This window comes from Leptodactylus fuscus, chromosome 8 (genome assembly GCF_031893055.1).
Source record: "Leptodactylus fuscus isolate aLepFus1 chromosome 8, aLepFus1.hap2, whole genome shotgun sequence".
NCBI classification, from domain to species: Eukaryota; Metazoa; Chordata; class Amphibia; order Anura; family Leptodactylidae; genus Leptodactylus; species Leptodactylus fuscus.
Window position 1 is genome coordinate 38,258,742 of NC_134272.1, and position 24,960 is coordinate 38,283,701.

The window sequence follows — 24,960 nt, forward strand, 5'->3', positions numbered from 1 at the left end:
CCTCAGCTGCTATCAGTTGTGCAGGACCCCTAGGATTCAGCCCAGTGTTGTGACAGTGACAGCCATTGTGAGCGCATTCTGCTAGCCGGAGGTGCTGAGGTGAATGAAGCTGTGTGATCACATCCTATGTGTGGGCAGCACTGTGATGCGCCTCAGCCTGGAATGTAGGCCAGGAGTTTTACTTTCAGTTTATTGATGTCCCGCCCACACAGGCTGGCTGAGCTCACACTGCAAAATATCATTTTAATGGGGAACAGGTAAGATAAATTTCATTTTTACAGCACATTTGTCCTATAACCATCTTTCTGAGTTGCCTGGGGCACTGTGGTTTTTTCAGCTTAACCCCTTAAGGACACAGCCCAAAAGTATGTTAAGGACCAGGCCTATTTTTTCAAAATTGACATGTGTCACTTTAAATGGCAATAACTTTGAGATGCTTTAATTTACACAAGTGATTTTGAGATTGTTTTCTCGAAACACATTATACTTCATGTTAGTGTTAAACACTAATCAATATTTTTGTATTTACTTATTAAAAAAATAGGAAATTTGATGGAAATTTGGAAAAAATTGCAATTTTCAAAATGTGAAATTCTCTGCTTTTCAGGCTGATAACCATACCACCCAAATACATGAATAAATATTATCTCCCATATCTCTGCTTTATATCGGCATCATCTTTTGATTGTATTTTAATTTATTTAGGACATTACAAGGCTTACAAGTGTAACAGCGATTTTCCAGATTTACAAGAAAATTCTTCAAACTCATTTTTTAGGGACCACTTCAGTTCTGAAAGGAATTATAAAGGCCTATATAATAGAAACACCCCCAAATCACCCCATTTTCAAAACTGCACCCCTCAAATTATTCAAAAGAGCATTTGGAATGTTTGTTAACCCTTTAAGCTTTTCATAAGAATAAAAATAATATGGAGGTGAAATTTAAACATTTCATTTTTTTCACTAATACATTCATTTAGACCTAAAATTAACACATTCACAAAGGGTTAAACTAGAAAATACATCTGACAGTTTATCACGCAATTTGTCCCGTGCACAGAAATACCCCACATGTGGGTGTAAACTGATTTTTGGGCACATGGCAGTGCATGGAAGGGGAGGAGCGACACAGGGAGTTTGAAAAGCAGATTTTGCTGCAATAGTTTTAATGCGTCATGTTCATTTGCAGAGCTCCTAGAGTACCAAAACAATGGAAACCCCCCAAAAGTAACCCCATTTTAGAAACTACACCCCTCACAGAATTCAACAAGCGGTGTAGTGAGCATTTTCACCCTACAGCAGTTTCACTGATTTCACTAACATTGGAATGTGTCAATGAAAAATTACTAAAATGTCCCTTTATCCCCAAAGTTTTCAGTTTCACAAGGGGTTAAAGGAGAAAAAGCCCCCCACAGGTTGTTACACAATTTCTACTGAACACGGCAATACCCCATATGTGGCCATAATCTGCTGTATGGGAACATGGCGGGGCTCAGAATGGAAGGAGCGCTATTTGGCTTTTGGAGATTTAGATGTTTGGAATCTGGACGCCATGTCATGTTTGTCATAAGCCTGTAAGGTACCAGAAAAGTGGAATTCCCAAAGAGTTACCCATTTTGAAAGCTGCACCCCTGAAAGAATTTACCAATGGGTGTAGTGAGTATTAGTATTGCAGGCGGCAATGCACAGCGGATGGCGAAGCGTGAATATATAAGCTGTGCGGAGTACATTGCAAACACCAAATTCCCTACTATGTCCCAGTAACTCCTATGATTGGGGGAGTCACTCTGCGGATCACTTTGGGGGTCACCTCTGGTGTCTTGCCTCATAAGCTGTAAATCTGGGGTCTCCCCTGATATACACTCACACAGTTGATATATTCCCTTCCTGCCACAGCCAGTTGTGTTCTAATGATTGGTGATTTGGTGATTTTTTTTGTCTTCACATTGCTAGATGCTATATTTTTTTTAATTTTCTGGTGACGCGGCCATATAAGGGCTTGTTGTTTGTGGTATGAGATGCATTTTGTAATGACACCATTATTGGGTGCCTACAATTTCTAGAATAAATTTTACTAACTCTTTCTTGGTGGATAAAAAAAAAAAAAAAACAGCAATTCTGGCATTGCATTTTACCTTTTAAATTTTTCGCCATGCAGTGTACAGTATAAGTAACATGTTACTTTTATTCTGCGGGTCGGTACGATTACGGCGATAACTCATTTATATTATATTTTTATGTGTTAGTTATTCTGCAGAACAAACACATTTGGGGACATAGATCAATGATTTTTGCATCGCCATCTTCTGAGATGTGTAATATTTTTATTTTTCGGTTTGCAGAGTTGGTTGAGGGCTTATTTTTTGTGGGACATCCTGTGCTTTCCATTGGTACTGTTTTGGGGGATGTATGGCTTTTTGATCACTTTAAGCATTTTTTGTAAGGCAAAATGTGCAAAAAACTTTATTTTTGGTGGGTTTTTTTCAGTTTTTTTCCCCCGACGTTCACTGAGCAGGTTAAATATTGTTTCACTTTTATTGTACAGGTGGTTACAGACACGGCAATACCAAACATGTATTGTTTTAATTAATATTTTGTTTTTTTTTAATGTAATTCATTTTGTATAGAAAAAGGGAGTTTGTGGGGTTTTATAACTATGTTTGTTTTGTTTGTTTGTTTTACACACTTTATTATTAGAGATGAGCGAACAGTGTTCTATCGAACACATGTTCGATCGGATATCAGGGTGTTCGCCATGTTCGAATCGAATCGAACACCACGTGGTAAAGTGCGCCAAAATTCGATTCCCCTCCCACCTTCCCTGGCGCCTTTTTTGCACCAATAACAGCGCAGGGGAGGTGGGACAGGAACTACGACACTGGGGGCATTGAAAAAAATTGGAAAAAGTCATTGGCTGCCGAAATCAGGTGACCTCCATTTTAGACGAATAGTGGATTTCAAATCCGGGTCATATGAGAATGTGAACTTTGTGACTATGAGACAGGGATAGCTGTACAGGCAGGGATAGCTAGGGATAACCTTTATTTAGGGGGGAATGTTATTAAAAATAACTTTTTGGGGCTCTATCGGGTGTGTAATTGTGATTTTTGTGAGATAAACTTTTTCCCATAGGGATGCATTGGCCAGCGCTGATTGGCCGAATTCCGTACTCTGGCCAATCAGTGCTGGCCAATGCATTCTATTAGCTTGATGAAGCAGAGTGTGCACAAGGGTTCAAGCGCACCCTCGGCTCTGATGTAGCAGAGCCGAGGCTGCACAAGGGTTCAAGCGCACCCTCGGCTCTGATGTAGGAGAGCCGAGGGTGCACTTGAACCCTTGTGCACCCTCAGCTCTGCTACATCAGAGCCGAGGGTGCGCTTGAACCCTTGTGCACACTCTGCTTCATCAAGCTAATAGAATGCATTGGCCAGCGCTGATTGGCCAATGTATTCTATTAGCCTGATGAAGTAGAGCTGAATGTGTGTGCTAAGCACACACATTCAGCTCTACTTCATCGGGCTAATAGAATGCATTGGCCAGCGCTGATTGGCCAGAGTACGGAACTCGACCAATCAGCGCTGGCTCTGCTGGAGGAGGCGGAGTCTAAGATCGCTCCACACCAGTCTCCATTCAGGTCCGACCTTAGACTCCGCCTCCTCCGGCAGAGCCAGCGCTGATTGGCCGAAGGCTGGCCAATGCATTCCTATGCGAATGCAGAGACTTAGCAGTGCTGAGTCAGTTTTGCTCAACTACACATCTGATGCACACTCGGCACTGCTACATCAGATGTAGCAATCTGATGTAGCAGAGCCGAGGGTGCACTAGAACCCCTGTGCAAACTCAGTTCACGCTAATAGAATGCATTGGCCAGCGCTGATTGGCCAATGCATTCTATTAGCCCGATGAAGTAGAGCTGAATGTGTGTGCTAAGCACACACATTCAGCACTGCTTCATCAAGCCAATACAATGCATTAGCCAGTGCTGATTGGCCAGAGTACGGAATTCGGCCAATCAGCGCTGGCTCTGCTGGAGGAGGCGGAGTCTAAGGTCGGACCTGAATGGAGACTGGTGTGGAGCGATCTTAGACTCCGCCTCCTCCAGCAGAGCCAGCGCTGATTGGTCGAGTTCCGTACTCTGGCCAATCAGCGCTGGCCAATGCATTCTATTAGCCCGATGAAGTAGAGCTGAATGTGTGTGCTTAGCACACACATTCAGCTCTACTTCATCAGGCTAATAGAATACATTGGCCAATCAGCGCTGGCCAATGCATTCTATTAGCTTGATGAAGCAGAGTGTGCACAAGGGTTCAAGCGCACCCTCGGCTCTGATGTAGCAGAGCTGAGGGTGCACAAGGGTTCAAGTGCACCCTCGGCTCTCCTACATCAGAGCCGAGGGTGCGCTTGAACCCTTGTGCACACTCTGCTTCATCAAGCTAATAGAATGCATTGGCCAGCACTGATTGGCCAGAGTACGGAATTCGGCCAATCAGCGCTGGCCAATGCATTCTATTAGCCCGATGAAGTAGAGCTGAATGTGTGTGCTAAGCACACACATTCAGCACTGCTTCATCACGCCAATACAATGCATTAGCCAGTGCTGATTGGCCAGAGTACGGAATTCGGCCAATCAGCGCTGGCTCTGCTGGAGGAGGCGGAGTCTAAGATCGCTCCACACCAGTCTCCATTCAGGTCCGACCTTAGACTCCGCCTCCTCCAGCAGAGCCAGCGCTGATTGGTCGAGTTTCGTACTCTGGCCAATCAGCGCTGGCCAATGCATTCTATTAGCCCGATGAAGTAGAGCTGAATGTGTGTGCTTAGCACACACATTCAGCTCTACTTCATCGGGCTAATAGAATGCATTGGCCAGCGCTGATTGGCCGAATTCCGTACTCTGGCCAATCAGCACTGGCTAATGCATTGTATTGGCTTGATGAAGCAGTGCTGAATGTGTGTGCTTAGCACACACATTCAGCTCTACTTCATCGGGCTAATAGAATGCATTGGCCAATCAGCGCTGGCCAATGCATTCTATTAGCGTGAACTGAGTTTGCACAGGGGTTCTAGTGCACCCTCGGCTCTGCTACATCAGATTGCTACATCTGATGTAGCAGTGCCGAGTGTGCATCAGATGTGTAGTTGAGCAAAACTGACTCAGCACTGCTAAGTCTGCATTCGCATAGGAATGCATTGGCCAGCCTTCGGCCAATCAGCGCTGGCTCTGCCGGAGGAGGCGGAGTCTAAGGTCGGACCTGAATGGAGACTGGTGTGGAGCGACCTTAGACTCCGCCTCCTCCAGCAGAGCCAGCGCTGATTGGCCGAATTCCGTACTCTGGCCAATCAGCACTGGCTAATGCATTGTATTGGCTTGATGAAGCAGTGCTGAATGTGTGTGCTTAGCACACACATTCAGCTCTACTTCATCGGGCTAATAGAATGCATTGGCCAGCGCTGATTGGCCGAATTCCGTACTCTGGCCAATCAGCACTGGCTAATGCATTGTATTGGCTTGATGAAGCAGTGCTGAATGTGTGTGCTTAGCACACACATTCAGCTCTACTTCATCGGGCTAATAGAATGCATTGGCCAATCAGCGCTGGCCAATGCATTCTATTAGCGTGAACTGAGTTTGCACAGGGGTTCTAGTGCACCCTCGGCTCTGCTACATCAGATTGCTACATCTGATGTAGCAGTGCCGAGTGTGCATCAGATGTGTAGTTGAGCAAAACTGACTCAGCACTGCTAAGTCTGCATTCGCATAGGAATGCATTGGCCAGCCTTCGGCCAATCAGCGCTGGCTCTGCCGGAGGAGGCGGAGTCTAAGGTCGGACCTGAATGGAGACTGGTGTGGAGCGACCTTAGACTCCGCCTCCTCCAGCAGAGCCAGCGCTGATTGGCCGAATTCCGTACTCTGGCCAATCAGCACTGGCTAATGCATTGTATTGGCTTGATGAAGCAGTGCTGAATGTGTGTGCTTAGCACACACATTCAGCTCTACTTCATCGGGCTAATAGAATGCATTGGCCAGCGCTGATTGGCCGAATTCCGTACTCTGGCCAATCAGCACTGGCTAATGCATTGTATTGGCTTGATGAAGCAGTGCTGAATGTGTGTGCTTAGCACACACATTCAGCTCTACTTCATCGGGCTAATAGAATGCATTGGCCAATCAGCGCTGGCCAATGCATTCTATTAGCGTGAACTGAGTTTGCACAGGGGTTCTAGTGCACCCTCGGCTCTGCTACATCAGATTGCTACATCTGATGTAGCAGTGCCGAGTGTGCATCAGATGTGTAGTTGAGCAAAACTGACTCAGCACTGCTAAGTCTGCATTCGCATAGGAATGCATTGGCCAGCCTTCGGCCAATCAGCGCTGGCTCTGCCGGAGGAGGCGGAGTCTAAGGTCGGACCTGAATGGAGACTGGTGTGGAGCTATCTTAGACTCCGCCTCCTCCAGCAGAGCCAGCGCTGATTGGTCGAGTTCCGTACTCTGGCCAATCAGCACTGGCCAATGCATTTCTATGGGGAAAAGTTAGCTTGCGAAAATCGCAAACTGACAGGGATTTCCATGAAATAAAGTGACTTTTATGCCCCCAGACATGCTTCCCCTGCTGTCCCAGTGTCATTCCAGGGTGTTGGTATCATTTCCTGGGGTGTCATAGTGGACTTGGTGACCCTCCAGACACGAATTTGGGTTTCCCCCTTAACGAGTTTATGTTCCCCATAGACTATAATGGGGTTCGAAACCCATTCGAACACTCGAACAGTGAGCGGCTGTTCGAATCGAATTTCGAACCTCGAACATTTTAGTGTTCGCTCATCTCTATTTATTATTTAAAAAAAAAAACTTTTTACATTTTTTTTATTTGTGCTGTAAGCACACTAGAACCAGCGATCAGAGAGGATCGCTGGTTCTATACTAACTATAGACTTGCAATACACGTGTATTGCAGTCTATAGAGGAAGCTAGCTATGCAGATGCATAGACTAGCTTCCTCTCGTCCCGGCATCCAAGGGGTTAACCCTCCCCCCCATCGGAGCTCACTCCGATGGGGGGAGGGATTAAGGAGCACTCCTTATGCAGCCGGCAGCATACTTTATAGCCGGCCAAACCCCTAGGGTGCCATGATCACTATGGATCATGGCACCTTAAGGGTTAAACAGGGGGGGGGGGGGGGTTCAGTGCAATCACCGTCCCTGCTGCTACAGGGGGAGCCTGGCTGTCAGATACAGCCGGCCTCCCATGGAGATCGCACAGGCTCCGCTTCTGAGCCCGTGAGATCTCCATCACGTACATGCACGTGGGAATGCGGGAACTAACCACATTCCCTGACGTACATGTTCGTGATTTAGCGTTAAGGGGTTAAGGGTGGCCAACCCCTTTAACAATATAATTTAGATGACAAAGTCAAATTAGTTGATGCAAAAATGAATACACTCCAAATCAAAAACTACTACATCTAGTACACGTATTGTATATGACCTCCATTTTGTATGACCTGGGGACTCCGGAGACACTAAATGGACTATAACATAAAGTAATGCCCGTGATCAGAGCGATCTCTAATCACTGACAATACAGCGGAGATCTAGCAGCCATGACAGACACTCTTTCAGGATGGCCACCATGTTCCGCCCTACTACTACGTGTGTTGGGAAAGGGCTAATGAATCATGAGCCTCACATATGGTTGAATTCTTGTTAATTAGAATTTGATACTTTAAACTTTGGTTTTGTTCCTAGGACTTTCATTGTGGTGTACTCGTTTTTGAAACATTGTCTTGAATGAATGCTAGAAAAATATTTTTTTTTAATTTATTGCTCATGAATGATGGAAGCTAGGTCAAAAATTTCAACTGTGCTGAAATCAGTGTAGCAGTGACTATTAAAATACGCTAAGGCCTGGTTTTTGCAGAGGTAGTAAAATGTCCTCTTCAAAGAGAGTGGACACATCAGTGTCATTACTATTACCAAAGGAGAAGTAATTAGCAGACATGTTCAGTTTCAATATTGAAATAGTTGACGATGGAACATTCTAATGAATACATGACCTTACAGTATGTCATAATAAATAATGACATTACATCCTCCACTTTCTTCACCAGGGAAGGTTTCGTTTTGAACAATTTTATTTTTCTTTTCTCTGTCATTTCTATGTACTTAATAACCAACAACTACTGTGTACTGCAAGTTATACTATCCATTTCCTAAATTATACTGCAGAAGAATGTTGGTTTTTCAGAAAACCCATTTTAGATATTTTATGCCAACATATCAACTTCTCTGCAAATAGTTAGATTTTTTTTTCTTGAAATAATGTGTTTTTAATGTTTTCCAGGGTGATGGTGATACATCAAAGGAATGTGCTTGAATCTGGATATCTTAAAGTAAAGGAACATTTGGAATAAGAAGAGTCGACCTTTTTCTGTGGTTAAATGTAGAATTAGTTTAACGTTGGTTTGACCAAAAGCACCGAGAAGTTGAAGTGTTTCTTTGTGCCTGGGCTCAACAGCGAGCCAACTGTGACACAGGTAAAACATTTTAAATGATGTATTTATGAAGCTATCAAAACATCAAAACTCTTCTTGAAGTGAGTAAGACTCTGACTCTTGTGGGAAGCTTCTCACTCAGTACGCAAAGAAAGAGACAAAACACTACTTAAAAGATTGATTATATTGTATATGCTTAGTTTAATAAATAAGGCAGATCAGTGATATACATGCTGTAAAATATACTGTATACGTCTTTTTTTGTCTCTGTCAGTTCAGTCAGTCTGCTGCAGTTCAGTGATGTCAGAAGTGTCAATGTTTTCCATTCTGGTGGTGGATGCTACATATTTAGGAACACCTCTTGTTAAATGTTATGTCTTTGTTGGTACAGGGCACTCAGGCAGGGGAAACTTAAAGGGGTTTTCCGATCTTCCTCTCTCACCAATTTGCATTCTCTCTTCTTTGTACTTCCTGTATTCTTCAACAAGCTGTGTGTGGGATTTGACTGTTTCATAGAGAGGACACTACAAAGTACCTCAGTAGATCTAGACTTTGCCTTTTTGACAAAAGATTATTTATTATGATTACTAGAAATCTATGAGTCACTTTATCCATCCTATGATGCTACATAAGGAGAGATACAGGCTGCATTCCTTAGTGTAAACAATGAGAGGAATAATTTCAAGTAGCAGGCAAACAAAGCAGCATTTCTAAAAGCAATCTATTTAGAAAAATTCTTGAAGTTATATAAGCTAGTGGTATAGATAGGATCTTTGACGTGCCAATGTCTTCTTAAGGCTAACGTTATGAAGTATTTATCAAAGAATACTGTTATAAACTACACCTCAAATATACTCAATAATATATTCAAAATAAGGAAAAGAAAGGCAACTAACAAATACACCAAAATTTCAAAATAATAATGAGAACATGATAATATATATATATATATATATATATATATATATATATATTTTTTTTTTTTTTTAATACTTAATGTATACAAATGGGAAATCAAAAAATGCCAAGAATCCCAATATTGCTTTGAGACATTGTAGGCAAACGAGTTTTTATAGTAAGTTAATTCTAAGATGATCAAAGGATGACTATAATCACACCAGGATATAATAAATTAATAGGTGTTTAATAAAGATAATACTTAGCTGCTAATTACAAATGACTAAAATGAGAAAAAAGGGGGGGGCCCTGTTGTATATATTACACTGTATTGTACAACCATCTTGTTTGATGACATCCAAAGGTTGCTGGTGGTATCCTATATAAAAGTGGTATATTATATAAATACATAAAAACCTGTTTGTATCATGTAATATTTTGAGACATAAATTTTGAGTAATCTGCGATACAGAATAGAAACACATTATGAAATGCACCGTAAACTGACTAGGGATTTATATATTTTCATGACCGCTTGATATTAGTTACTGTAAGTCATGGAAAAACAATTAGTGAGAAAGTCGAAACTAATTTATAAAGTGCTGTTGAATAAATACAATCCTTAGACTGCTTTAGAAAACTGAACTAGATCAATAGACATAGATAAAAAAAAAATACAGTGAATTACATTGTAAATAACATTGTATTATAACACTGTATTTCAGAAAGCATCTTAACAAAAGCTACATTTATGAGTATTAAAAAAATATATACAGACAAGATCAATTACGTTTAGAACCGAGGACCAAGATGTTGCCTGCAAAAATATTGATCTTGGCAGATCATTTTCAATGTACTGTAACAATAGGGTCTTGAGGTTGCTGTGCAAAAATATTGATCTCGGCAGATCATTTGCAATGTAGTAGCAGGGTCTGAATGTCGCATTAAAAACATAGAAGCATTATGTCATGAGGACTGCTGCTGTGTTGTAATTTATCTTATTGCACCATAATGAGTATCTCTTAAATCCCAGGTGAATGTCACCTTTTTGGAAGGTGAAGGAAAGTATGGTCCATCAATAACACTTGTTGCTATCACAGGAATGTATGTGGTTCATTAAACAAAGTAAAAAAATCGATATCCCATCACATATTAACTTTAGCATGGAATGAGCTATCATTATTAATTTAGGGCTAATTAATTGTAATGCCATCTGGAGATGTGAGTATTATGACCTCTCTAATACCATACAATATATTCATATCGTTTTTCTTTATGGATAAAAGAACTGAAATAAATTTGTGTATTTTTTTACGTCTTTCCTCCCATCTTCCAGTATTTAAAGGGATTCTACCATTAAAACCTTTTTTTTTTTTTTTTTTTTTTTTTGTGGATAAGACGTCAGAATAGCCTTTAGAAAGGCTATTCGTCTCTTACCTTTAGACGTGGTCTCGAAATACCGTTTTTTTTACTAGTATGCAAATGAGTTCTCGCAGCGATGGGGGCGGACCCCAGCGCTCAAACAGCGATGTGGGCGTCCCCACCGCTGCCAGAGAAGTGTCTCCAGCTCCGCCTCCTTCTTCGTCCGCAGCGTCATTTTCAGTGCCTTCTTTCGGCGCAGGCTCGTAACTTCTAGGCCTCGGGCCTTGGGCAGAGCAGACTGCACAGGCGAACAGGCCACGGGAAAATGGCCGCTAACAATACTGTGCAAGTGGCCATTTTCCCGTGGCCTGCGCACCAGTCTGCTTAGGACAACCATCCACATTACATAGAAAAGATGTCTTTTGTGAGATCCTCTTCCAGGAAAAAGGATTCCAAATATCGGGTTTAGTGCATAACACAGATAACCATGCAGAGAGATGATCCAGCCCAGCATCATGGCATCAGTGACATAGTGACATACATCACACCTATCTGTCCATTACCTCTTCTTCATTTTACTTTCAGTTTCATGGTGTCCCCAAGGCTCTGTCTGAAAAGCCCTGCACGTGTTCAACTATGCCTTGAATCTGGAACAGCTTTCAGTACCAAATAACACTCAGATGTGCCTTTCTGGCCCAAATATTACCATATTTCTGCAATCCTGTATTCTGAGTCAGGGGTGAACCTGCCCCGTTCGCCTCGGCGACAGAAAGCCGCCCCCCCCCCCCCCCCGAGGAGGGGGCGGAGCGGAAGGGTGCGTGGCTGAGTAGAGGGGGTGGGGCGACACGAAGGGGGCGGGGCTTAGCACCGTTCGCAGGCAGAGAGCAGGCACGGAGAGGACCTGCTCTCTGCCTGAGCGTAAGGGGAGGCTGCTGGAGCAGCGCTGCTCCAGTGGCCTCCTCAATCCATCGGTTGGTGCTAAGCAAAAATGCCACCCTCCCTGGGGCCCTGGCATAGCGCCGCCTGAAGCACTCGCTTCAGGTCGCCTCATGGGAGGTGCGGCGCTGTCTGGAGTGTCTATCAGCTATGTTCTTTACTCCTTCTAAAACTCCACATAAATTAAATCTTTCCCCCATGTCACTCAGCCACAGCTCACCTATCGGTTACACTGGATTACACACTCTTCCCATACTAAAATGTCTTCTGCCTTGGGTGACCTATGATCCTGTCCTGGCTCTCAAGCCACATGTCCAAGACCTTACTACTGTGAGTCCTTGTGGCTCCACATTAAAACATCTATTCTATATACATTTCTTTCCCAGGTCAGAGGTGGATCCATCAGCAAACTCTACATGGCCCATGTATTTTATTACCTTCTCAGCAATTCAGCACTTGCTAGTTTGAGTTTTAGTCCATATTTCTTCAGTCTATTTAGAAGGCCATTTTTCAGATGTTCTTTGAAGTTACTTGAGAATACAATAATGTCAGGATAAATCATGGCAGACTCAATGCTAAGGTCCCCTAGGCACATTTCCATGAGCCTTTGGAATGTACTGGGGCATTGTTTAATCCAAATGAAATCCTGTTAACTCAAAAAGACCCATTGGTCTAAAAAGGCGATTCTCTCTTGGTGTGATTCATGGACTAGTACCTGCCAATATCCACTGGCAAGATCTAGAGTAGTGAAATATTGGTCTTTTCTCATAGCAGCTAATGATACATCCAATCTAGGTGGTTGATATGTGTCTCTTTGGTTGCAAACATTTATCTTTCTGTAGTCTACACAAAATTGAAGACTCCCATCTTTGGACTACTACTTTCTATAAATACATAGCTTTGTTTCATTTTATTGTACCTGGTGCTCAGTGTTATAGATACATCTGTAGTCCTCTTAATTCTGTGAACATGTATAACAGTAGATATTCAACTGGGTCGTAAAACAGTCTTCCAGGTCAGGCTTGGGTAACGTTCCTTGCAGCTGTAACTGTTGTAAAAACCAAGAATATTCTTATTTCTGCCCTGGTGATGTTTCTGTATTTTGCATCAGTTAAGGACGCACGGACTGTGATATCTTGAAAATCACCATTGTTTATGGAAGAATAGCAATTTCACTGTTAACTGAGATAGACTCTCCCTCTATTCTGCATAGAGTACTGCTTTTAGCAAAGCTGTTAGGGAAATAACACTGGAAAACACGCCATGGATAACTTAAATATTATTAAGTGTTTCTTAAGCAGTTTTTTATGCTGATTTCAAATCTGAAAACCGTTTTGCTCTATCAGGTCAAATTGTGAAGATATTGTCGAATAAATGTTTTTTATTTTGCTTAAATAGGACTACAAGCTTCTGACAGTATACAAAATTATATTTTATATATATATCCTACTAATATTATAAATGTGAAATGTTTGTGAGTTTGTGGGTTTGGGACTTTGAATGTTCGGATGTTTGGCGGTCAATCACGCAAAACCCACTCCACCGATTTGGCTGAAATTTTCCACAAACATAGTTAATACACCCGATTGCACAATAGGCTACTTTTGAACACGATAACCCACATACATTTTCCACACGAACCCCACAAAAAAACAAACTCACATCACCATCTCTGCAATCTCACACACTTTGGACCATAGCAAGCCCCTAAACTTCACATTACCCCCTACAGCCTAGCCCCTAACCCCACACACTCACATTCACATATACCTTCCCACTTTCACCCTCACCTTCACCATCCTGCAGGAGCCTACCTCTGTCACTCTCCGGACCAGCCATGTTTGCCGACCCCCACCGCTGGGAGGATCCGCGGCACTGCCCATCACACCACTCCACTAGCTTCACAGGAGCATGCGCAGTTTGCACACATAAACGTGTTACCAGCATGCCACCATTTTGCTCCTCCACCTTAGGCCGCAGCACACGAAATCCTGCCTCCAGCCCACAACAGTACCCGACGTCGCTATCACCTCCCTGCTGTTTCCTCTGCACGATCCATCCACCAGCCCAACACTGGTAAGTTCACGTACCACTCTAACACTGCCAGGACCTCTGCCCTCTCTGCTCCGCTGTGCCAACACCTTACGCTCCATAATAACCTTACCCCTCTCCCTCAGTGCCCTATCCTTCCACTTCTCCTCCGCAAACACACCTCACAGTCACTTGCACCTCACTTCACCCCCCTTGCTACGGCCCATGCCACTGATGTTCCTATGGCAACCGGCCGCCATAGCCGACGCTTCCTTGCACACCACCGCTCACACTGCCTCTGCTCTCGGCCGCCATACCCCCTTGTACTACAGCGCATGCCGTTACTTTCCGTCTGCCAGGTGGCCAGTAGCCGTACGCCCGCCATAGCTCTTCCCTTACACAATCGTGCATACACTGCGCTACCCCCGTCATGTCTCCGGTTCCTGCCAACTTTGTGTCCTTTGCCGCCTTCTCTTACCTGTCCCACAGCTCCCGTCTGTCCCTCGCTGCGTGGAGGCATCCTCCTTCTCATCTCCGCCGCCTACACTGGGCTAGGCTGCTGCCGCGAAGATTCCTATAGCAGCCGCTAGCTCTCCCACGCCTTCCACACAGCTCAGTGTGTCCAGGCTGCTGCAGGCTATGCTACGTAGCCTGCAATAGCACTGGCACGATTATGCAATACATAGCAATACATTACGATTGCAATGCATTGCATTGTTCAGGACACCTCCTGCTGGTGTAAACGGTATTGTTTTGCAAGCTGCTGGATGCATTAAGCATTAAAATAAAAATAAAAAAACAATACTGTAAAACACACACATTACCTATCCCCGCCTCCCAAATCCCCCACTCTACTAACTGAACTAAACATTACGCCTGCATACTCTCACACTATTAGGCAATGCATTGCAATACATCACTATTGCAATGCATTGCATTATTCAGCACACCCCCTGCTCTCCTTCACACCCACTAAACGCCCATGTGTTTGCTGAAAATACACATCTACAAATACACATGTAAGGGTCCATTCACACGGCGTAACACGGCGCTCATTTGGTGCTTATTTTTACACCGAGTGGCGCGTTACGGGAGCGTTTACGCAGTGCTATTTACAGTGCGCGTTTACGGTCGCATGTATGTGGCGTTAACGCCGCGTAAACCCGATCGTAAAATTTCACCCGCGACTCGATTTACACACTTCTACAATCACCGCAGACGAAGTCGCGGGTAGCAGCTAGTATATATATATATATATATATATATATATATATATATATATATATATATATTAGCATCCGCCCGCGACACCGTCCGCGTGTTGTTGTGAGCAATGCATGCAATTGTTGCTGGCGATGATCCGCCTGCGCCCGCGTCATGGCTCTGCTACATCTCTGTATATGCGCAGTATACCCAGGTGTGCCCTGATATAGACAATATAGCTCCGCCCACACAATAGCGCAAGCCTATCCGAGAACGGCTGAAGCACTTGTGATGATGTCATCTCTGGTCCTTTAGCCTAGTCTGAACATAAGTTCGGTGCTAGCGGTCGTGAACTCTGGGCATTTAACTGCATAATAAGTAGCCTATGTTTCATTACAGGTGACAATTAATAATAGTAAGATATATATATATATATACAGTCCTATGAAAAAGTTTGGGCACCCCTATTAATCTTAATCATTTTTAGTTCTAAATATTTTGGTGTTTGCAACAGCCATTTCAGTCTGATATATCTAATAACTGATGGGCACAGTAATATTTCAGGATTGAAATGAGGTTTATTGTACTAACAGAAAATGCGCAATATGCATTAAACCAAAATTTGACCGGTGCAAAAATATGGGCACCTCAACAGAAAAGTGACATTAATATTTAGTAGATCCTCCTTTTGCAAAGATAACAGCCTCTAGTCGCTTCCTGTAGCTTTTAATCAGTTCCTGGATGAAGGTATTTTGGACCATTTCTTTCTACAAAACAATTCAAGTTCAGTTAAGTTTGATGGTCGCCGAACATGGACAGCCCGCTCTCAAATGATCTGAAAACAAAGATTGTTCAACATAGTTGTTCAGGGGAAGGATACAAAACGTTGTCTCAGAGATTTAACCTGTCAGTTTCCACTGTGAGGAACATAGTAAGGAAATGGAAGACCACAGGGACAGTTCTTGTTAAGCCCAGAAGTGGCAGGCCAAGAAAAATATCAGAAAGGCAGAGAAGAAGAATGGTGAGAACAGTCAAGGACAATCCACAGACCACCTCCAAAGAGCTGCAGCATCATCTTGCTGCAGATGGTGTCACTGTGCATCGGTCAACTATACAGCGCACTTTGCACAAATAGAAGCTGTATGGGAGAGTGATGAGAAAGAAGCCGTTTCTGCACGTACGCCACAAATAGAATTGCCTGAGGTATGAAAAAGCAGATTTGGACAAGGCAGCTTCATTTTGGAAACAAAAATCGAGTTGTTTGGTTATAAAAAAAAGGCGTTATGCATGGCGTCCAAAAAGAAACAGCATTCCAAGAAAAACACATGCTACCCACTGTAAAATTTGGTGGAGGTTCCATCATGCTTTGGGGCTGTGTGGCCAATGCCGGCATCGGGAATCTTGTTAAAGTTGAGGGTCGCATGGATTCCACTCAGTATCAGCAGATTCTTGAGAATAATTTTCAAGAATCAGTGACGAAGTTGAAGTTACGCCGGGGATGGATATTTCAGCAAGACAATGATCCAAAACACCGCTCCAAATCCTCAGGCATTCATGCAGAGGAACAATTACAATGTTCTGGAATGGCCATCCCAGTCCCCAGACCTGAATATCATTGAACATCTGTGGGATGATTTGAAGCGGGCTGTCCATGCTCGGCGACCATCAAACTTAACTGAACTTGAATTGTTTGTCCAAAATACCTTTATCCAGGATCCAGGAACTGATTAAAAGCTACAGGAAGCGACTAGAGGCTGTTATCTTTGCAAAAGGAGGATGTACTAAATATTAATGTCACTTTTCTGTTGAGGTGCCCATACTTTTGCACCGGTCAAATTTTGGTTTAATGCACATATTTTCTGTTAGTACAATAAACCTCATTTCAATCCTGAAATATTACTGTGTCCATCAGTTATTAGATATATCAAACTGAAATGGCTGTTGCAAATACCAAAATATTTAGAACTAATGATTAAGATTAATAGGGGTGCCCAAACTTTTTCATAGGACTGTATATATATATATATATATATATATATATATATATATATATATATATATATATCAGAATATTGCATTATGATTATTTGGCAAAAGCAAAAGTTTTAACTAATCACATTCTTGCATACCCTTTAGAAAGGTTAATCTATACATACCTTCTGTATGTAAATTGCATCAGTAGTGTTTGAATAAGTCCATTTTTATTCATATAATATAAAAAATAAAACCAATTCTTTGTTGGAAATATTTAAAACTATATATATATATATATATATATATATATATATATATATATGATAACAAACGTGAAAACTGCACTCCTTCAGATAGATTACCCTCAGCATAAGGTATGAACAATCCCCTACTGAGAGATGAGGAGCCTAGAGCCCTATATTAGTCAATACTATGTTGTAGGGCGACGATAGAAAACACTCTATTTAAAAGCGTGTACTGAGCATCACTAGAGTAGCTCACTACCCAGAATTGTTTTGATGCCTAAATAGGCTTAATGTTGGTGAAGCAAAAGTGTCAGCTTTGTGGGGGATATGATAGCTCCAGTTCAACACTATGAACTTAACCTCACCCACACACCCACTTCTAGAGACCCACCTAGTACAAACAAAGAAAATGCTGCAGTAATGAGTATTACCATTTCAGATATATAACTGCATCTCTGATGCTCAGTGACTAAAACTGTAATCACTCTGATGCGTCCGTGATTACTGTCTATATCCTCCTATGTATAATATATATTTTCACATTGTTTCTATTCTGTCCCTGACCGTAATTATCTGAATATGCATAGCACTGTTGTCTGTACTAATTCACTCAGTTGCAGCTCAGCTCGATGATATCAATGCTATTGCACTACTCCACTAGTTCTTAATTATAAATCATTCACTCTACGCGTTTCCCCATCATCATTTTCCATGCTAGGATCATCAGGAGAGTTGACAGAGGAAAGGGGAGTTGACGTAGAGGATTTGACTGGATTGAATATTCTTGAAACTCTGTCTAAACAAAGTCGAGGGGAAGATATACCTAAATCCCTGACTAATCTCCGGCCCAAAAGTAAAAAAAAAAAGCACCACCTCTAGATACGGGCCTCATAGATGCCTTTGAAAATTGCCTATCGAAGGCATCTCTGAACTGTCCAAACGTAGGGCTCCATCTAATCTAGACTATGCTAATAACAAAGCCCTTAAAGAAATTATGATGGATGAGAACACAATCATCAAACCATCCAACAAGGGTGGGAATATTGTCCTTATGACCCGTGAACGTTATGTGAGAATGTGTTATGACATTCTATCTCACAGAGATTCCTATAGGATCTTGGAATCAGATCCCACACTGCTCTTTAAACAACAACTGGAAGCGATGTTAGATAGGGCAGCTGAGAGAGGTTTAATCACTCAAAATGAATACAACTTCATGAAACCTAACCATCCTAAAGTTGCCACTTTCTACGCGCTACCCAAGGTGCACAAGGGTGTTGAACCTCTGCGGGAGCGTCCAATTGTCTCGGGCATAGGGGGATTAACTGAGGGCAACAGCACTTATTGTGATGTCATTCTTCGCCCCTTTGTGCTGGCCCTACCCTTCTATGTCCGGGACACCATGGACGTCCTCCGCCAAATAGAGGGGATCACTTTTCCACCAGGCACCCTTATAGCTAGTTTGGATGTAGAACAATTATACAGTTCTATACCGCATAATCTGGGATGTGAGGCAGTACGTCATTTTTTACAAAAAGAGCGGCAATTTCTTGGCTGAGCACAGTGCTTTCACAATGGAGCTTCTCGAATTCTTTTTGACCAGAAACTACTTGACGGCCGCTTCTTCCACCAGCTGAGGGGTACCGCGATGGGGAGCCCGGCGGCCCCGACCTATGCCAACTTGTACCTCGGCTGGTGGGAGGAGCGCCTAGTCTTTTGTGAAGAGATGGAGGTATGGACGTCGTCGGTGTTGCTATGGGTACGGTACATCGACGACATGCTCCTCTTCTGGGGCAGTACGGAAGCTGAGTTCTGGGCTTTTGTTGATTCGCTTAATGAAAACTCAATCAATCTACGGTTCACAGCGGATATCCAACAAAGGGAGATTTCATTCCTGGATTTATCCATCAAAATTGAACAAGATGGAACAGTAGGAACCACAGTCTTCCGCAAGAAAACCACAACTAACAACATCTTGCGATATGATAGTTTTCATCCTAGGCCTTTGAGAAATGGGATCCCAAAGGGACAGTTTTTACGTATCCGTAGAAACTGTTCAGGGTTAAGTGATTTCCATAATAAGGCGGATGAACTTGAACGTAGATTTGTAACTCGAGGCTATCCTCCCTCAGGGATTAAGAAGGCCAGAGCTCATGCCCTTGCCCAGAACAGAGTGGAACTTCTGGCACCAAAAATTAGGGACAAGGACGAGATGTCTATTCGTCTTATTGCCATGTACGATGATAAATCTAGTGATATCAAACATATACTGAGTCCTTTATGGAAGATCTTACGTCTAGACCCAGATATTAATGGTTCAATAACAAGGTATCCCTCGATTACGTATCGAAGAGGACAGAATTTAAAAGACCTACAGTCATCTGGGTCCAGTTAAAAGAGAAACAAACTGGCTGGAAAGAAATGTCCCAAATGGTACATTCAAGTGTGGACAATGCAAAGCCTGTCCATACATAAAGAAAAGCAATTCCTTTACAAGCATAGTCACTGGTCGGATATTCCAAAATCAAGGATTTATTAATTGTAAATCTACAGGGCTAATATATATTGCCACATGTACGTGCCCCCTGAGCTACTGTATGTGGGCAAAACCACAAGAGAATTCAGGAGAAGAATTCTCGAACATGTTGGCAACGTCAACAGGATGGAGGAACAGCCCATAAGTAGACATGTATGGGAATGCCACAGTGGCGATCCAAATAGCATATCTTTTCAAGGAATTGAAGCTGTGAGAATGGACATCAGAGGAGGGGATCTTGATAGGGTCCTCTTACAACGTGAGGCCCAATGGACCTATCGCCTGAAAACAACTAAACCTTTAGGCCTGAATAATGCTATATCATTTGCATCTTTTATATAAAGCGGGGTCCATTTGAGAATAATTATAATGTTTCTCCCTTTTGGAGTTTTGGCCTCGAATATTGAGTAGGTCCTGATTAAAACACTATAGCGATTGGATGTTGTAAATTTATTATTGATACAGCTATACCTTAATGATTAGAGAATGCAAAATTATTTGCATTCTCTGTCATTGAATACCACACTATACGTATTCTTCATGAATGAGAGATTCTTGTTATTTAACATATATTCGAACTACAATATCTGTAAGCTAGACTTTTGTGTGGGACATATTTATAGGATATGTCCCTCTTACCTCTCTTTTGTCTGCCAAAAAGTTGGTGCCATATATAATTTCCATCTTTAGATGGGCATGCAGGATTATCAATCTATAACATGTATGCTTTCCTGAGTGGCAGATGTGCAGTCTGACGATCTGATACTGGATATCAAATATTATGATCAGTACGGGATGGAGGGGTATTTGATGTCGAATAGACTGTATATCTTTCCCTTCTACCCGGGGTCAGATGTATATACACATTGACCCTTTGTACTGATGTAAATATTTTCTCTTGATGTCAGTTGCTGGGTTCATAGGTCTTGAGATTTATGCTGGTGAGGAATAGTAATATTAATGATTTTTATAATATCATTAAATTGGCCTCTATATATCCAATTTATCTAGAATGATGTGCCTCCTAGCACTGACATTACTTGTAGTGTGTAGATAATCATGGTGAGTGTTAAATCTCTGACTAAGTTCACATGGACACATTTCCTTTGCAACTACCGTGAGCGTTTTTGCGGTCCGTAATTGATCTGTCATGGACACGTCACCCAGTTTGAGAAACTCCATTGGAGAAGGTACTGCCTGATGGTATGGCATGTTTGTTATGGAATCTGGAATCATCCGATACACTTACCTGCAGCCGCATACAGTGTGAACGTTGTTGTGGCTGAGTGTGGAACAATCCGGGAATTCATCCAATCAGCGGTTGGGGGCGGGACTTGCCGTGACGCCTCCACCCATAGAAGCCCGTGATTGGCTGACGGCGCTAGTACGGGACATATATATAGAGCTGTTTTGAAGCGCTCGCTGGCTTAACATCAGAAGTATCGGCGTCCACCATCAGGGCGCCGAGAACTGTGGTTTTTACCGCATCCTCGAATCTTGGGGTCTTGGAAATTACATATCATTTTTTTTTTTTTTTTAATTAAATGTAGATTGTGAGCCCCACATAGAGCTCACAATGTACATTTTTTCCCTATCAGTATGTCTTGTTGGAATATGGGATGGAAATCCATGCAAACACGGGGAGAACATACAAACTCCTTGCAGATGTTTTTTTTTGTCCTTGGTGGGATTTGAACACCAGGACTCCAGCATTGCAAGGCTGCAGTGCTAACCACTGAGCCACCATGTGGCCCCGGAAATTACATATCTATCATATAAAAACTCTCCTGATGATCCTAGCATGGAAAATGATGCTGGGGGAAACGCGTAGAGTGAATGATTTATAATTAAGAACTAGTGGAGTAGTGCAATAGCATTGATATCATCGAGCTGAGCTGCAACTGAGTGAATTAGTACAGACAACAGTGCTATGCATATTCAGATAATTACGGTCAGGGACAGAATAGAAACAATGTGAAAATATATATTATACATAGGAGGATATAGACAGTAATCACGGACGCATCAGAGTGATTACAGTTTTAGTCACTGAGCATCAGAGATGCAGTTATATATCTGAAATGGTAATACTCATTACTGCAGCATTTTCTTTGTTTGTACTAGGTGGGTCTCTAGAAGTGGGTGTGTGGGTGAGGTTAAGTTCATAGTGTTAAACTGGAGCTATCATATCCCCCACAAAGCTGACACTTTTGCTTCACCAACGTTAAGCCTATTTAGGCATCAAAACAATTCTGGGTAGTGAGCTACTCTAGTGATGCTCAGTACACGCTTTTAAATAGAGTGTTTTCTATCGTCGCCCTACAACATAGTATTGACTAATATAGGGCTCTAGGCTCCTCATCTCTCAGTAGGGGATTGTTCATACCTTATGCTGAGGGTAATCTATCTGAAGGAGTGCAATTTTCACGTGTGTTATCACTATATATATAGTTTTAAATATTTCCAATAAAGAATTGAAGTTTTATTTTTTATATTTTTTGCCACCACATTTAGTTTAAAAATTCGACCCACCCGTGTTTCTCCATTTTTATTCATATGCTAATTAGCTTCTCCATGCACAGGAAGTTGTCAGCCAGCTCTCCTCTCCCTGCTGTGTACTATGCATGAGAGCAGGGAGGAGTCAGCAGCAGCAGCAGCCTGTGCTGTATACACAGGAGAAAGTGCACTTAGAGACTTCTGGGGTGCACAGAGAAGACTCATTAGAATGTGACTAAAAATGGACTTATTCAAAATCTACTGAGGCACTTTATATACAAAAGATATGTGTAGAATAGCCTTTATAGAAAATCTAGGCGCAGTCAGCGATGAACATGGCGAGCGCTTCCACCAGGACATTTCGGTGATGGAGTCGCCTGAGGGCGATGGACTGCAGCGATGTTGGCAGACTACTGTTGGACGCTTCAGCGTGTTTTGTCAACTCATCAGTATAAGCGGAAGTCCACATACAAGAAATTTAAACCATGAACATGTTTAACAAATTTTTGCACATATTTTACAGATATTAGACTTTAAACTGAATATTTGTTTATGATATAACTAGCAGGAGGACCCGGCTTAGCACGGGTATATTACATTTTTTGTTTGTGTAGTGCCCCATAAGAATTGTCCAATTTTGCCCTGGTGTATTTTGTATGTCGTTTGTGTGTGTCCATAAGCGTCACGTGATCATGTGTATCTCATTTTGGATATCAATGAAAAACCTGTGATCAGTTGTTATGGATACCTGGAGTAAAGCTGTGTGTATGTGACCTTGTGTAACAGTGTCATCCACAGTGCCCTGCTTCTTTAAAGCTGACATACAGCAGTGAAGAAAAATGGCTGGGTTGCTATGGAAACCTGGAGTAAAACGCTAATGTGTGGTACTCTGTGCAGAGCCGTCTATCTAATCCTCCAGTACTGTGTGCAGAGGCACGTATCTAATCCTCCCTGTGTGGTATTGTGTGAAGAGGCACGTATCTAATCCTCCGGTGTGGTACTGTGTATAGACTCGCGTATCTAATCCTCTGGTGTGTGGAACTGTGTGCAGATACGCGTATTCAATCCTCTTGCATGTGGGACTGTGTGCAGACGCATGTATCCAATCCCCTGTGGTGTGGTACTGTGTGCAGACGCGCGTATCTAATCCTCTGGCATGTGGTACTGTGTGTGGACACATGTATCTAATGCCCCCCCGTGTGGTACTGTGTTCTGAGATGCGTATCTAATTCTCTGGCGTGTGGTACTGTGTGCAGAGGCATGTATCTAATCCTCCAAAGTTTGGTACTGTGTGCAGAGGCATGTATCTAATCCTCCAAAGTTTGGTACTGTGTGCAGACGTACTTATGTAATCTTCACCTATGTAGTATTGTGTGAAGAGGCGCATATCTAATCCTACGGCGTGTGGAACTGTGTGTAAATGCGCGTATCTAATCCTGCGACGTGTGGTACTGTGTGCAGACGCGTGTATCTAATCCTACGGCATGTGATACTGTGTGAAGACATGCGTATCTAATCCTCCGGCGTTTTGAACTGTGTGCAGACGCGCATATCAAATCCTCCCCGTTTGGTATTGTGTGAAGAGGCGCATACAGTATCTAATCCTACGGCGTGTGGAACTGTGTGTAAATGCGCGTATCTAATCCTGTGGCATGTGGTACTGTGTGCAGATGCATGTATCTAATACTACGACATGTGGTACTGTGTGCAGAGGTGCGTTACTAATCCTCTGGTGTGTGGAACTGTGTGCAGATGCGCGTATCCAATCCTCTTGCATGTGGTACTGTGTGCAGACGCATGTATCCAATCCCCCGGTGTGTGGTACTGTGTGCAGACACGCGTATCTAATCGTCTGCCATTTGAAACTGTGTTCAGATGCACGTATCTAATGCTACGGCATGTGGTATTGTGTGCAGACGCGTGTTTCTAATTCTACAGCGTGTAGTACTGTGTGCAGACACGCGTTTCTAATCCTCTGGCGTGTGGTACTGTGTGTGGAGACGCATATCTAATCCTCCCCCATGTGGTACTGTGTGCTGAGACGCGTATCTAATTCTCTGGCGTGTAGTACTGTGTGCAGAGGCATGTATCTAATCCTCCAAAGTGTGATACTGTGTGCAGACGTACGTATGTAATCCTCCCCTGTTATATTGTGTGAAGAAGTGCGTATCTAATCCTACGGCGTGTGGAACTGTGTGTAAACGCGTGTATCTAATCCTATGGCGTATACAACTGTGTGCAGACGCGCGTATTTAATCCTACGGCATGTGGTACTGTGTGAAGAAATGTGTATCTAAACCTCCGGCATGTTGAACTGTGTGCAGATGTGCGTATCTAATCCTCCCCTGTGTGGTATTGTGTGAAGAGGTGCGTATCTAATCCTCCCCCGTGTGGTACTTTGTGCAGACAGACATATCTAATCCTTCAGCATGTGGAACTGTGTGCAGATGCGCCTATCTAATCCTCTGGTGTGTGGTACTGTGTGCAGACGCATATATCCAATCCCCCGGTGTGTGGTACTGTGTGCAGACACGTGTATCTAATCTTCTGGCGTGTGATACTGTGTGCTCTGATAACTGTAACCCTCTGATGCGTGTATCTCAGTTTGGATATCAGTGTTGGATTGTGCATGTGGAGTGACCATGTGTATTGCAGTTGGAATATGAGTGAAAGACTTGCAGGTTTGTATTGGCTAAGGGGGGGAGGCATTGTGTTGGGAATGCTGTATCTCAGCAACGGTACTTCCCAGCGAGTTGGAGTCTCGTCTTAAACCTTCTCAGATACCTGAAGTA

General features: G+C 42.8%; 1 protein-coding gene across 2 annotated transcripts in view; it reads left to right on the forward strand.

The window, feature by feature from the left end:
* Positions 1–24,960, forward strand: part of GULP1 (GULP PTB domain containing engulfment adaptor 1) — a 421,329-nt gene that overhangs the window by 127,206 nt on the left and 269,163 nt on the right. For both annotated transcript variants that reach the window (XM_075284853.1, XM_075284855.1), the window contains exon 3: positions 8,338–8,530. The gene's annotated coding sequence lies outside the window, so the exon portion shown is untranslated. The remainder of the gene's footprint in view (positions 1–8,337; positions 8,531–24,960) is intronic.